The 15,474-nt window shown below is 42.6% G+C and overlaps 1 protein-coding gene across 4 annotated transcripts in view; it reads left to right on the top strand.

The window, feature by feature from the left end:
• plcb1l (phospholipase C beta 1-like) overlaps positions 1 to 15,474 on the top strand; it is a 273,312-nt gene that overhangs the window by 26,270 nt on the left and 231,568 nt on the right. The window lies entirely within an intron of this gene.

Below are 15,474 nucleotides of genomic sequence, written 5' to 3'. Positions count from 1 at the left end.
AGTGTGGTTCCAAAGGGGGCGGAGCTACAGCTTTGGACTGACCCAAGCAAATTAAGAGCCTTTTTGGTGTTGTTGTTGCCATGGTTGCCATGAGACAACAACACACCAATCATGGCAATGCCAGATTCTCTCTCTCGTACCCCGCTCATATTCCCCGCACACAATAATATTATTGACATGCTTTGAAACTGATATCATTGTTTCTGTTTCTGTTTATCCCTTTGTGTATGTCTTTTTAAAGATGTTATTCTGTTGTATCGTTGTGTGCGCGTGTGTGTGTGTGTGTGTGTGTGTGTGTGTGTGTGTGCGTGTGTGCGTGCAATGCATGCCTGCATGTTCAAGTGCGTGCTTGTGCATACACAGTTGTGTGCATGTACATGTTCAGAAGCAGGGTGTGGCTATAACGAGAGCTGTGTGTGTAGAGTGCCTATATTCTCTTGGGAGACTTATGTTTCAACTGTGCATTGGCGGCTCTCAGCGTATGGCAGTAAATTACGCTGTCAAGCCTTAATTTGTACTCCGCGGTACGACGGTGTCGCTTACTGACCAGAATAAATGAAGCTGCAGAGAGCAGAACGAGTAGCTCACCACCGCAAGGCCGCATGGCCAGACTTTCTGTCGTTAGCAGCAGGCCTGTGGAGGACGCTTATGAATGAGAGTCGTGAAGGCTGTCGTCACAAGGGATTTCAATAGACGAGGCATATCAGTAAGGCTAGGCTATTACGGAGGCGCACACACACGCACACATTTTATCACAGACATGCATGCACCCACCACCCATACATGTACATAGACACACACGCAACCACACAGCCACACACACATATGCGCGCACACACACACACACACACACACACACACACACACACACACACACACACACACACACACACACACACACACACACACACAGACAGAGTCCGATTTTTACTTCCATCATATAATGGGGAAAATTGCTATAAGCTCAATGCGTCACATCCGTGAGACAGGTTGTCAGCTTATACAGATCGTCTGTTTTCGGAGCACGACTCCTGTCGCACAATGGAGCCTAAATCGGGCATTACATTAGGCAACGCACTTTCCAATCTTCTGTCATTACCCGGGCAGACGAATCCTCTGTCTCGCCCAGTCAGCACTATGAGACTGAGACGCACCGCGTTAATCTGCAGCATGGGCATTTCATCTCTATCTATATTATAATTCAATTCAATCTTTATTTCAGACTCATGGTCCATATAACAAAACAGGATGACAATCACACAGATACAAAATATATAAAAGCAAAAAAAAAAAAAAAACACACATAAAAAAAAAAAAAAAAAAACAGTCCAACTGCAGCTGCTCATAGTCAGTAGAGGCTGTTGCGCCAATGTCTCCATAACATGGAAGAGAACCGAGTAGAACTCTTGATAGGGTTAATTAAAATCTTAATGACATGATTGTCAGACTCTTCAAGACGACATATGAATTTGTACATTACATTTCTTAATAGGGCTTGACAGGTAGTAGGTACCCCCAAGTTTACAAACAGCTGGCTGGCACTGTGCCATCTTGGTACCCTCACCAGCAACCGTAGAGCATCATTGTATGCAACTTTTAGTTTCCGCATGCTGCTAGCCTTGTAGTTACTCCATAGATGAGCCGTATACAACGGTGTACAGAAAGCTTTAAAAAGTGATACTTTGACATGTACAGAGCATTTGTGAAATTTCCGCATTAGTATGTTTGCCTGGGCATACAGTTTGCATCGTTGTCTATGGATGTCTTTGTCATCTGAGAGATCATCGGAGATACAGTGACCAAGGTACTTAATCTCACTGCACACAAGTGGTATGTTGCTACTGAGAATAAAATTAGGGAATACAGCCTTTTTATCCTCTTTACTTCGCACAATCATGATGCTACTCTTCTTGGCATTATATACTTAATATTAAAATCAATGCCATACTGGGAACAAACCCTCAGAAGCTGTTGTAAGCCTGCACTGTACGGGGAAAAGATAATTAAATCATCCGCATACATAAGGTGGTTGACAACAGAATCACCTATGACACATCCAGTTTTACACAGGTTCAGTTTCCTAGACAGATCATCCATGTATAAATTAAACAATAGAGGAGATAAAATCCCCCTTGCTTAACACCATTACCAACATAGAAATGTTCGGACACAGTATTACCCCACTTCACCTACATAGTCTGATATGCATACCAAAAGGCTAGTATCCTTATAATGTACTTGGGTACCCCTCTTTGGCACATTTTGTCAAATAATTTGAAATGATTCAAACGGTCAAATGCTCTAGAAGCATCAATAAAACACAAAAACATGGTGGAATTTTGGCTTCTATATTTTGCTATAATGTCCTTTAAAGCAAAAATACACATATCTGTGCCGTGTTTCCTTTTAAAACCGAACTGGTTGTCAGCTGTGGTAATATACCTATCCAGCCTGTCCAACAGGATTTTCTCCAATACTTTGGAGAGAATACTAGCTAAAGCAATGGGAGCAATTATAGAGAGAGAGCAGGAGAAAGAAGAGGGATTGGGTGGGGGGGGGAGGGGCGAGAGAGATGGAAGAAGACAGACACACACAGAGAGGGAGAAAGGTTAGGGAATTTAGGACTGGGCGATTATTCTGTCGATTACTTTTTTGATTAATTAAATAATCTCGAATCACACTTTTTTGATAATTACAAAAAATTCGATATCAACAAATTTGTATTATTAAAAAAAAACACCCGGTGCCAATTTTCTAAGTGATCCTGGGCGCTACACTCCCCCCACCAGCCTAGGGAGCCCAGGGCCAAGCTCATGCCTCCTTCAATGCATGAGAGCCAACTGACCTTCTTGTCACCTGACAGGGGGGATTTTCCCCGGTAGGACGTAGCGCGTGGAAGGAACACGTTATTCCAACCAGTTCCTTTCCCCTCCATCAGGCGCCCCGGCTGTCATGGGGGAGGCGGTATAGCGACCAGGATTACTACATGTTTTTGTCAGGGTATTAACTACCCTAGGACACACGGGGCACAACATGCAAACTCCACACAGAAAGGCCCTTTCGCCAACCCCACCTACAGTGGGGTATGGGCGCTGATGACGCGGAGAAACTAATTGTTAAAAAGTAGTTGTTGCCATTTTCTGTGTTTAACTTTTTTGGGGGAAAAAAGAAAAGAAAACTACATTTAAAGGTTTTTCCCCCAAAATGTATTATGTCATTAAAATCGATTTTCTTTATAATCGATTAGATCGATTAATGCTTAGTTGCTCCCTCAAAGGAGTTGCTTTCTTTCTTTGCCCTGGTCAGCTGTGGTGTTGTCCTCGGCTTAATTGGTCCATTTCACGGCAAATTAGCTTTGGGTGGACACTGCCTCTGTCGACATTTTATTATTATGATTGGCTTTGTGGAGATTGGACCTTGAGCGCTGTATAATTCCCCTGATTGTCTGTCATTATTAACAGAATGGTGGCCTAGCTCTGCAGTCGGCTGGGTAGAAGGTATACCATGCGTGACTGGCAGATAATGAGAGGGCAGTGAGCGTTGTGAGTAGGGATGGGTACTGGACAAATGGTGCTGCTATCGGCATTTGACAGTCAATTCATTTCAACAAAGTGTTTAACAGACATAGGCTTTCCTGGGGGTGGGCTGCTCTGGTATATCTAGTAATAACCGCTGCTAAGAGGTATATTTAAAGATCCATTTGAGCAAGGTTATATTTCTATTTTCTGTACAAGAATTTGACGGCATCCAAGATCAATTAACTCAACATTTTAAACTCAAATCTTTGTTTCTGGGGGTCCCTGGAACAAAATATTTTCAGATGGGGGTCCACGGCCAAATACATATAATTTTGGGGGTCCTTGACATGAAAATGTTTGAGCACCACTGATATAGAAACATACGTTTTTTTTCAGAAAACTGTTGGGATTTAGAAGACATTTGTAGAATCAGCTTCAGGTCTTAATGGGTTAACATATCTTTCTTCACAGCAGACACTTGCTTATGTGTAAATATCCAGGTCCTGGTGTTGCTAGTGCTACATTATATATGGAGACGTTTATTCGCTGTCAGTTTATTCACCGTCTCTGAGAGTACAGTTGGACAGTTAAAGGTCAAGGTTATTGATGGTGACCGTGGATGTCTCACCACTTTCTAGTTTGTTTATTGGTTTTCAAGGGGGCTGGACAAAAGCCGGTGTCACTATCCTCCTCGCTTTGGTTACAGCCGGCCTCCTGACAGTTCAATCAGTCAGTCCGCCCGGCAACAGAAAAACCCACATCAAAGACACACAGCTTTTTTTTTCTGGAGCAAAGCACCTTTGGCAAAGCACCTGTGGCACAAAAAAAAAACACAACTTAGTTTATGCAAGACACGTTGTTTGTATGAGCGTACGTAAGAAGAACATTGCGGATAAAAACAGATGTGTCTCAAATAAGAAGCCTGACTGCGCCTTTTATCTTCCATGTTTTATAAGGCCTATATTAACCCATTAAGACCGGGGACGCATCTGTGTAGTTTTTTAGATTTATTTGGCTATTTTTTTTTATTGTGAAAGTTTGTGGAAATCTTTGAATATATATTTTTTTAAGCGAACATTTGTCAAATATTTTGTTCCAGTGACCCCCAGACGCAAAGATTTTAGTTACTTTAAAAAGTATATATTCAAATTATTTGCACACATTTTTCACGATTTTTCAAAAGCGCGGCGCTCTATGAGCTTATAGATCTGCTATTTTTGAATAGCCAAAGAAACCTAAGAAAGAGATGCTTTCCCGGTCCTAAAGGGTTAAATAAAAACACTTTGCCCTGGCAGTGCCAAATCTCAAATACATAAGAGACTGTGTGGTGTCTGTCTGACCTGCTTTGATGGTCAGAAAAGTACGGACATTGGCTATAGCTGCTAACAGCTTATAGTGGGGTAATCTGCTGGAGAGTCCCACAGCCTCTGGACTGAGAGAGTCAAATAGGTGGGAAAGAAAAATGTTGGGAGGAGGAGGAGAAAAAAGCCTTTTCCAACCTCTTTTAGATTAACAGTTCCTGGGCGAGTTCAAAAAGGCTTTGTTTGTGCTCCAGTTAGCCCCGTTCCTCCCTGTGCATTTCCATTAGGTCTTGTTTTCCACTATGCTGTGCTGCTGGCGTGTGTGTATACGCAGGCATACATGTGCGTGCGCGCACACACACACACACACGCACACGCACTCGCGCACACACACACCACAAGCTTTTGAGCTCCCAGGAAGAGCACCATTTCCTCTGCAAAAAGAATAAATTGGAGCCCATTCATAAAAACGCTTGAGAGACACAGATCCGGAAAGAAGTCCTTGTTTTCCATCCAGCGCCCAGTGTGTGAACTCACTGAACTGTGTTGATTAAGGAGAGGTTCCGGCCCAGTGCAGTCAGTGTGAATCTCAGTCCCTGAGCTTTATCTATAGCAGAAGGTCAACAAGCTGAAACTGGTAAATCTTCTGCATTTCTATAGCACCTTTATCCCAAGCGCTTTACTATGTGATGAACATTCACCCATAGCCGTACAATGTGCGACACGTTGTGAGCTTTTTTTTCGGTAAAGAGATTTAGTGTAGAAAGAAAAACGGTGGTGGCCTATTATAGACCCCTCTGGGGTCAACAAATTATATAGGGTTTAGGTGGTTGAAGGAGGTGGCCCAACAAGTTCAGTCCATTGACTATGATTCATGAAAATCAACCTGCTTGAGATGGGTAATCCAGCACGGTGAACAGGGGTCATCAACATGTCCGTACAAGACTTGTGGCAAGACTTGTCCATGTCCGTGGCACATTTTGTATCTTGGTTATAATGTGTACATAATCCTAAATATGCACAATATCTTTTTTAAATCATTTGTTTGAATGATTTTGGTGACTAGTCGTAAAGTGTCGGGATGACTAGTACCGGTACATGATTGCATCGGGTGAGGATGCAAGATGAGACAGACAGCTAGAAGTAATGTTTGCTAATAGCTGCCTTAATTCTTACATTGTTCCACTGGCATACCTTACTTCATACCACCTACGCAATGGTCTGAGACTTTCTCATCAACATCGAATACTTGTTCACTGTAACGGAAACCACAACTCTGGAAAACTAACAAATGAGTGGGGCAGTGTGAATTAACACAGGATTGACCCTGGCAGCATATCAATGGTACAGGTGTGTTACCTGTTTATTAAGCTACTACTATTTTCAACCACATCTAATGAAACATCAGTTAAATGAGTTTGGGAACAGACCTCATGAGACAAAAGACATATAGTATACAACACATTATTTTTGATGGAAAAATGTATTGCAACAGCTATACAGTAACTCGGTAAGTGAAGAAAGGGAACTTGGAAAGACAACTTTCTGACAAACCACAAATCATTTGACTAGACCTTTCCAGCAGACGTAAAACTGAGAAAAAGGAACTGAAATCTCAGCCACATGTATTTGTGTACCATACATGGAACTGGATAGAGCTCTCTCATCATTATTGTACTGTAAGTATTTGTCTCATCAGCAAGAACTGCACGCGTGATGGTGAAGAAAGATAACTTAGAAAGACACTTGCGGACAAACACACATCATTTGACTAGACATTTCCAGCAGACAGAGAACTGAGAAAAATGGAAAGATATATATATATATATATATATATATATATATTTTAAAATATTTGTTAGTGGCTCAGTATTGTGGCTATAGTGTTTATGCAGACACACTAGTCTAATAGTGTTAACATGTGTAGCACACTGGCATAGACACTATGGTATTAGTTTACATTTAGTGCTAGTCATTTGGGTTTCTGGTAAAATTATTGACCAGTTATTTTGTATGTGTGTGACAAATTAAATATTGATCAAAATGTCCGTCACAAGCTGGCATGGTGATGACCCCTGTGTCATGGCGCCTTCACATTTTAGTGTATTTTAAAGTCTTGTTCAAAGTAGTCCCTTGAGAAAACATTTTTGAAGGAAACATCCATGACTTAACTGTACGATGATGTTTAGCTAACATAGACTCAGTTATTCAGCTGAGTTTGGTAACCTCATAATGGCTATGGGGAAAATGTAAACAAATGCGAAATCTAAAAAATTAAATCATTGACTAGGAAAATGGTATGTTTATGTACGATATACTGTCTGGTCGAAGCTGTGAATAGACAATGACATGTATTGAGGGCGGGTGGTCTTTTTTAAACAGTGGTTTCATGCTGTGTTCATGTGTGAACCTTGACCTTGCAGGGCCTACAGTACGGCCTGTGTTTGTCATCGTCTGTGTGAAATCTGACAGCAGAGACGAGGGCATGATTAAGCTTTGCCTCATGGGTCTGGGTATTTATAAAGTTTAACACTGGCCTATTTCTGTGCCCATTATTTAAAAAAGCGATCTGCACTAATGTTGATTCACGTCAGCTGACACAGTTCACACAGCATGCGTTCGACGCGGCACGCTCGCTCTGCCATTTGCATGGAAGAGAAGGAGAGAGAGAGAGAGAGAGAGAGGGTGGCGTGCAGTGGTGGAAAAAGTGCTAAAATTCTTCACTTACGTAAAAGTACCAATACTGCAACATAGAAATACTCTGTTACAAGTAAGTCCAGAATTCAAAATTTACTTCAGTAAAAGTACAAAAGTATTGGCATCAACATGTACTTAAAGTACCAAAAGTAAAAGTACTAAAATATTTGAAAATAGCAGACAAGCTCACAACGTGTTGCGATCTTGTAGATCGGCTATTTTCAAATAACCTAGGTATAAAATAGGGCTAAAGTGGTTGAGTATGTTTCATAATATAATGATTTCTATCTGCAAAGTAACTAGTAACTAAAGTTTTCAAATAATTGTAGTAAAAAGTACAATATTTGCCTCTGAGATGTAGTGGAGTAGAAGTAAAAGTATTTTACTAGGTACAAATACCTCAAGATTGTACATTAAGTACAGTACTTAAGTAAATGTTCTTTCCACTGGTGGCATGGAAGGTGTGGATGGCTAAGATAGTTGCGTCTCCTCTCTGTTCACCTAGTCTATTCCACTCATTTGAGCCTCAAGAAACCTTCCTTTCTCAGTGTGAAATATGTATGGGTGCATTTGTAGCTCCAAAGAGAGAGAGGGCTTGATGAAACTTTGATGTGTGGACCAAAGAGATGTATGGCTGGTGCCAGAGACCAGGCGAATTGACTTTATCTCCCTCCAATGGATTCCAGACAGCTTACATGTTTGCCTCTCTCTCTAGCTCTCTCTCTCTCTTGTGCTTTCTATCTCTCACGCCATCGCTCGTGCTCTCTCTCTCTCTCTCTCTCTCTCTCTCTCTCAATTCCCCTCTCTCTCCCATTCGCAATAAGGCTCTCTCACTCTCTGTATTGCTCTATCACTCAAATCTGGCTCTAATGCGCTCACTATCTGTTTCACTCCCTCCCTCCCTCCCTCCCTTGCTCCACGTCTCTTTCTAATATCTCAGACGTGCCCGCCTGCTACGACAGCCCTCCCTTACCCTGCATTATCTTTTGAGTTTAACGTGCACAGGTTTCTGTGTTGTGCAATAATGAGATACTCATAGCGTGCCGTCATTTGATAAGAGACCGCACTCTTAAATCCATCTGTGATTTTTTTTTTTCTTCCTTGAAATGACAGCTTTTTTTTTTTTTACTATGAATAGCTAATCTTGCTCAGTACACACAGATTGCTTCTCCTGATATCCTGCAGCATGCTCCGCATATCAATGAGCCTGCAGATATATTCATTCTGCCAGAGTTTTTTTTGTCTGCCAGCGGTGGTAATTTCACCTCAGGCTATAATATAACCCATTCAATCCGGAAACGCATCATTTGTGTCATTTTAGATTTATTTGGCTATTAAAAAATAGCAGGTATACAAGCTCACAGCACAAGTGCCGCGCTATGAGCTTGTAGATCTGCTATTTTTGAAAAATCATGAAAAATTGGTGCAAATCTTTGAATATATTTATCTACATTTTTAACTCAAATCTTTGCTTCTGGGGGTCCCTGGAACAAAATATTTTGAGATGGGGGTCCGTGGACAAATACATATCATTTTGAGTGGTCCTTGACATGAACTTTTTTTGAGAACCACTGATATTATAGCAACATAGTTTTTTTTACCCCAAAACAACTGTGCTAATCCCCAGAACCAAAGATTTGAGTTATATATTCAAAGATTTGCACAAAGTTTCAAGATTTTTCGCCCAAAAATTGCAGATCTACAAGCTCGTAGCGCAGCACTCGGTGCCGCGCTATGAGCTTGTAGATCTGCTATTTTTTTAATAGCCCAGAGTATAAAATAATGGTTATAGCTAAAAATCTAAAATGACACAGCTATGTTTTCCCGGACTTAATGGGATAAAGGACCTGGGGGTGAACCTGGACCTTCAACACTGTGTGTGTGAATAAAACCTTTTGCCACGGAATACCGACGTAACAGACCTTCAAAGCCTGCATACACCTCCCTGCTACGCTCAGCATCTCTGCTCATCAAAGTCTGTTTTGATGCCTAGTGCTGCCGCAACATGTTACCCAGTGATTTGAATAGATGTAAATGGACAACAGAGCGGCAGGCTCTCTACTGTTGGACACATCAGTTAGATTATTTGCATGGCAGTAGATGTTGCCGCGCTGCGACTCCATCCGCTGTGACTGATCCAGTCCATGTTTGTTGGCCTGTTGATGATTCATCCCATAGTGGCCAGGCTGACTGCTCCATCTAGCTGACCTGACGGAGGCTACACACATCTCATACTTTATCACGTGCTATGCTCATACATGCTATAAAATGGAACCCTGTAAATTAAACATATCGTTGCTGTCCGGCAGAAACAAAAATTTTCCGCTTTTGCATTTTTTTTCCATAAATCAGTGCTATTGAACACCCTTTACGTCTGTGTGTTGATTCAAAAAATATTGAACCAATGAAAAGCATTAAAAAGCGCTTCTGACAAAACCAGCTAACTCCTTTGGATCCTCAAACTTTCTGCTAAACCAGCTAACTCCACCAAAGGAGGGTGGATTTGGCTGGTTTTGCTGACTCCAGGCTCCACGCCTTTTTGACCTCCAACCTCATTGTGAGCTTGGGGGGTCCATTCAGCTGTTCTTCTTATCAATGATGAACAAAACCTCCTAACTCCACTTTTTGTTTTGTTTTTGTCATTTCCTGAAAAATGAACATTTTGGAGTTAGCCGGACAGCAGAGATGTATAATGTATGTGTGTTAATATATACAGTGTATATATACATAGTAACGTAGGCTGTGTGTCTAATCTCCATCTCTGTTAATAGCTCACTGACTCCCCGGCTGTGAGAGAGACAATTGTAGTAGCCGAGGAGGTCAGAAGTGAGTTTGCGGTCATGACAGCAAACTTTACTCTGTCAATGGTTCATTTGCTCTACTTGATTTCTTTTTGTGTGTGTGTGTGTGTGTGTGTGTGTGTGTGTGTGTGTGTGTGTGTGTGTGTGTGTGTGTGTGTGTGTGTGTGTGTGTGTGTGTGTGTGTGTGTGTGTGTGTGTGTGTGTGTGTGTGTGTGTGTGTGTGTGTGTGTGTGCGCGTGCGCATCAGACTATAAGAATTACAGCAGTTGGGTCAGATAGTCGCAGACCGAAGCTGCTGATGAATTGATGTTCAAAGTTAGTGAGGCGTATGTATGTCTGTCTGCCGTTTCCTCAGTCTAACCGCCCACTTCAAATGCCAACCCAGCCCAGTTGCCATGACGATCCAGTGTTCACGACAGCATGTTTTTCTTGATGCGGGTTTGTGTTCACAGCCCCCCCACCAGCATGCGGCGACCAACGACTTACAGACTTTTGCTGTAGCGGGAAGCCAGCCAGGTGGTTTCTTGGAGTGTCCTGTAAACTTAAGGGAGGTACCTGGGCAGGTACACTGTCTTTGGAAAGTCACTCTGTATACATAACAAGCTCACAGGGACAGACCTGGCGTCCTTTTCTCCAGACCCACTTGTCCAGGGCAGTGGCGTCAGTTCAGCAAAAGCTAAGGTATGGCAAGGTTAGGGTTGCCAACTCCCAGAGGTTAAAATAAGTATTTCACCTGCATTAGGCTACTATTCATGATTATGTATATTTTTTAATTTTAATTTTATTTTTTATATATATTTTTTTTTCTGGAGCCAAGGTATGGCACCTTGCCATATACCCAATTGACCTCCCTGGTCCAGGGTTCGACGGCAGAAACAGGCCCCTGAATGGAGCACAAATGATCTCCATGTACTATACCACCATGTTTACTCTGGCTTTACCGCTGTTGGAGGGGAAATCGCTTGCAAACATATTGATGCTAACGTTATGCAAGAGACTCCCTTTTCCCACACTACTTTCTTACTTGTCGCAGCAACATATTTAGAGCATCTTATCCATGTTGTAACCTCGGAACGGCATCAGCTGCAGTGTACAAACTGCTCGTGCAGGATTGCTGAGAGAGGCTAGAGCTAGCTTGCGAGTTTTCAGTGTGTTTAATATGCACCACACACACACTGACGGAGGTTGTTATGGCTGGGGGGGGGGGGGTTTAGACAAACGAGTAACACTTAACTTCCGTCCCTAATTTGTTTCTGCCTTTTACCTCTTGTTTTATAATCCTCCTGTGCTCTCATTCTTTGTAAACACACTCTCTCTCTCGCTCTCTGTCTGTCTCTGTCTCTCTCTCTCTCTCTCTCTCTGTCTCTCTCACTTTCTGTCTCTGTCACTCTTTACTAACTAGCTCTGGCGTCGTCTTCACAGTCATTGCAGACCTCAATTTATTTATTTAATTGACATAGCTGGAGGAATCAGGCCACGTGTGCATGGATTACGCTGCAGTTCTATTCCCTAATAAGGCAATTACAGGCTTTTCTGCTTTCTAGTAATTCTACGGCACTTCCTGCACATCATCGAACGAGACCTTGATGTGGGTGAATGCACAGCCAGAGGTGTTTAGTTCCATTCATTAGATACAGACTTACTGTAGCACCACCACTGACAACACATGGAGATAAATATGTCTGGTACACATACTGTACTGAAATACTTAATGAAGGCGAAACACACCTCCATTCAGACTATGGTCATCTGAATTAAGTCCACAATGAGTGCAGAAAGACTTTATATATCCTTGACCAATTAATTAGTGACGTGATTAACTGGGACCTTGAAGAGTCATTGAAGAGACCTCTGAAGAGGCAGACTATATGCACCCTTTTCTTTTAATCATTTATAGTGCTCTCTCTGGGACAATAAAAGCTGAAAACATTCATCCTAAACTCAATGTCATTGGCTCCCTATACAAAACAGTATTTATTATGGTGAAGATGCATATTGTACCATTTGACATATGGATGGGTGGGGTTATACATTATTTTGTGTGTTTGTGTTTGTTGGTGGATGTGGTGGCTATACATCGTACATCTGTTTGTATAATGGGGCGGCAGTGGCTCAGGGGTTAGAGTGGCCGGTAGAGTGGCCGGATGTTCGATCCCGGGCTCCCCCAGAGTTGCTGTCGAAGTGTCCTTGAGCAAGACGCTGGGCCCCTAATTGCTCCCGGTGAGCAGGTTGGTGCCTTGCAATGGTTTCCTCCGCCATCGCTGAATAGTGAATGGTGGAAAACGGCATTGTCATTAGTGTTTTAACCTCGCTTTACTTGACACGGTACAGTAGCTGAAATAATATTGCAAAAGTGGTGCACTATTATTTCTTTGTTGAAACCTGATTGCATAATGTGTTACTTATGTAATGTAGGCCTATTTACCCCCTAACACGTTTTCATTCCAATCATATTTCCCCGTATCTACTTTGCGTTATCATTTCTTTGACAGAGATGAATGGAATAGTTGAGGTCAGGTAAGGAAATGCGTGTTGACATTTAGAGGTCTTTGGTTGCCATAGGTGTGGGGGGGGTTTGAAAATGCAGCACTGTTGCTTTTCATAAAGCAGCAGGATACTACCTCTGTGTCGCAGTTACAGTATCTACACAGTTCTCAAAGTGGGGTCCGGGGACCCCCAGGGTTCCAGGGGGTCCCCAGCTAAATGTGTTAATATAGCATCACAATAATTTTAACCACTTTAACCTTTTATACTTTAGCTATTCAAAAATAGCAGATATACAAGCTCATAGCGCGGCACCGAGTGCCGCGCTATGAGCTTGTATATCTGCTATTTTTGAATAGCCAAAGTGTAAAATAATGCTTTTTAGCTCAAATCAAAAAAGTGACACAGATGCGTTCCAGGTCTTAATGGTTTAAGTGGGATAACAACACAACTCATCCAGTGTTGTGGACCAGCAAGACCTGTACACGTGCAGTATACGGACGCGAAAGCACACACACACACACACACACACACACACACACACACACACACACACACACACACACACACACAGACACAGACACAGTCAAACTGAACTATTCTTAGAAATGCTGTCGAAGCAAAACAAAATGTTTGAAAACACGCAAGACTCAGCAGATGCCATTATGTCCCGCAACCCTGAATGACCGACCCCAGAGTAGTCGTCAAACTCTGTCAATGCTTCACCATCTGCAGGACGGCCGTTTTGTAATAAAAAAACGTCATCGTAGAGCTGTCAGCAAATTCCCCGGCTGACTCGACCTATCGGCTCAAATGACTTCGCCGGGCCTTTTTGTGGTACAACAGTTTTTTGGGAGGTTTTAGGAGATCCATTCAGTACGTCGTATAGGCTGCCGTCCATATTGTCCAGACTGTCCTCTCCTCCTCTCTGCCTCGCATTTCCGCTTCAACTCCCTAAGTGTGTCACAGATGTGGGTCAGTCTTCTCCTGGCTTTCTTCCCCTGGACTCAAGTCAATTCAGCTTAGCGGAAAGATAAGTAGGTATCAAATTTAAACACCTTGGAGGAGCTCTGGGCCTACGGTCTGACGCACTTAAAATACCACCAGACCGCCCCTCCGGGAGAGACGGGCGAGACGAGACAAGAGGGAGAGAGAGAGAGAGTAGTATGCTGTAGCTAGAACAACAGCTGGCCCATTCGAGACATAATAGTGGGAGTTATAATGTGTTTGTGTTTCATGCCAACAGATCAAAAGACAAGAGGGTGATGAGTTTTATCAGACTGTAACCTCTCTGTCTTTACTCCATATAAGTCAGTGGTACTCAAACTTTTTCATGTCAAGGACCCCCAAAATGATATGTATTTGGCTGCGGACCCTCATCTCAAAATATTGTGTTCCAGGGGACCCCCCAGACGCAAAGATTTGAGTTACAAATGTTCGCTTAAAAAAAAAAAAAAAATCAAACATTTGACAAATAGCAGATCTACAAGCTCATAGCGTGGCACTCGGTGCCGCGCTATGAGCTTGTAGATCTGCTATTTTCTAAATAGCCAAAGTATAAAATATGGATAAAGGGGTTAAAATGATTGTTATGCTTTATTAACACATTTTTGCTGGGGACCCCCTGGTACCCCCGCAAGGACCACTGGGGGTCCCCGGACCTCACTTTGAGAACCAATGCCATAAGCAAGTAGTCTTAGAAACCAACCAAACTATACTTGGGTCATGTCCAGTACGCCCCCTGGACATGACCCAAGTACCGTATGTCATAGGGACTTACCCCAATCCGAATCTTGATGCTCGAGTGCCAAGCAGGGGGCATCTTATTCAGGGAGGCATCTTTTTACCAGCTTGCAAAGCACGCTGGTCTAAGAAGAGACTGAGTCTAGTCAACAACACTTTCTAGACACTTTTTCATCATTGGCTGCCCTTTAAGTCAATGAGGATACTTTCCCATACTCTGAACTCCCAAGCTATGGTACTAGACACGCCTCTCGCTTCTATGGCAGTGTTGCCAGATTCTGCGAGACAAATCAGAGAAAACAGAAAGCAAGCTGGGATACATGACTGAGTCATGTCTTGTTTTATAGTCTTTGGTAGGACTCGGCGACAGATTGAACCGAGACCACCCAGTATCTGGGCGGACACTTTAACCACAAGGCCACTCAGCTGTGTTTTACTCCATAATGACTCAATATTCTTTATAACTGCTGCCGAAAACAAAATGATTGCCTGCTCTGCGAGCTTGTAGATTGGCTATTTTTGAAATAGGAAGACCTTTGTTAGTCAGAGGAAATAAAAGTCTGCACACCGCGGTATTGAAAAAGCTACGCTTATATATTTATTGCTGTCAACGTTTCGATCAATGTAGATCTTCATCAGGACCTTTTGTTAGTCCCACTGAGGAAATTCGGTTTCTGCTTCACCCAGCTGATGTCTGCTCAGATGGTTATGATGAGCACTCGTGGGGGAGCAGTTGGGGATTAAGTGTCTTGCTCTGTTTGACACTTTGACACATAGCCGAGGCCGGGACGCAACCTTATGTTTCCCAGACAGCCTTCTCTACCCATTTTAACTATGTCCGCCCTACAACAAAGTATATTGGGTTTAACCACATGAACCCTAGCGTGCCTATTCGGGGTGTGTCATAATAGGCAAACATTTGGCCAAAAA

This window comes from Gymnoscopelus braueri, assembly GCF_963280865.1.
Source record: "Gymnoscopelus braueri genome assembly, chromosome: 16".
NCBI lineage: Eukaryota > Metazoa > Chordata > Actinopteri > Myctophiformes > Myctophidae > Gymnoscopelus > Gymnoscopelus braueri.
Note: the sequence above shows the minus strand (reverse complement) of the source record. Positions and strands in the feature narration are given on the sequence as shown.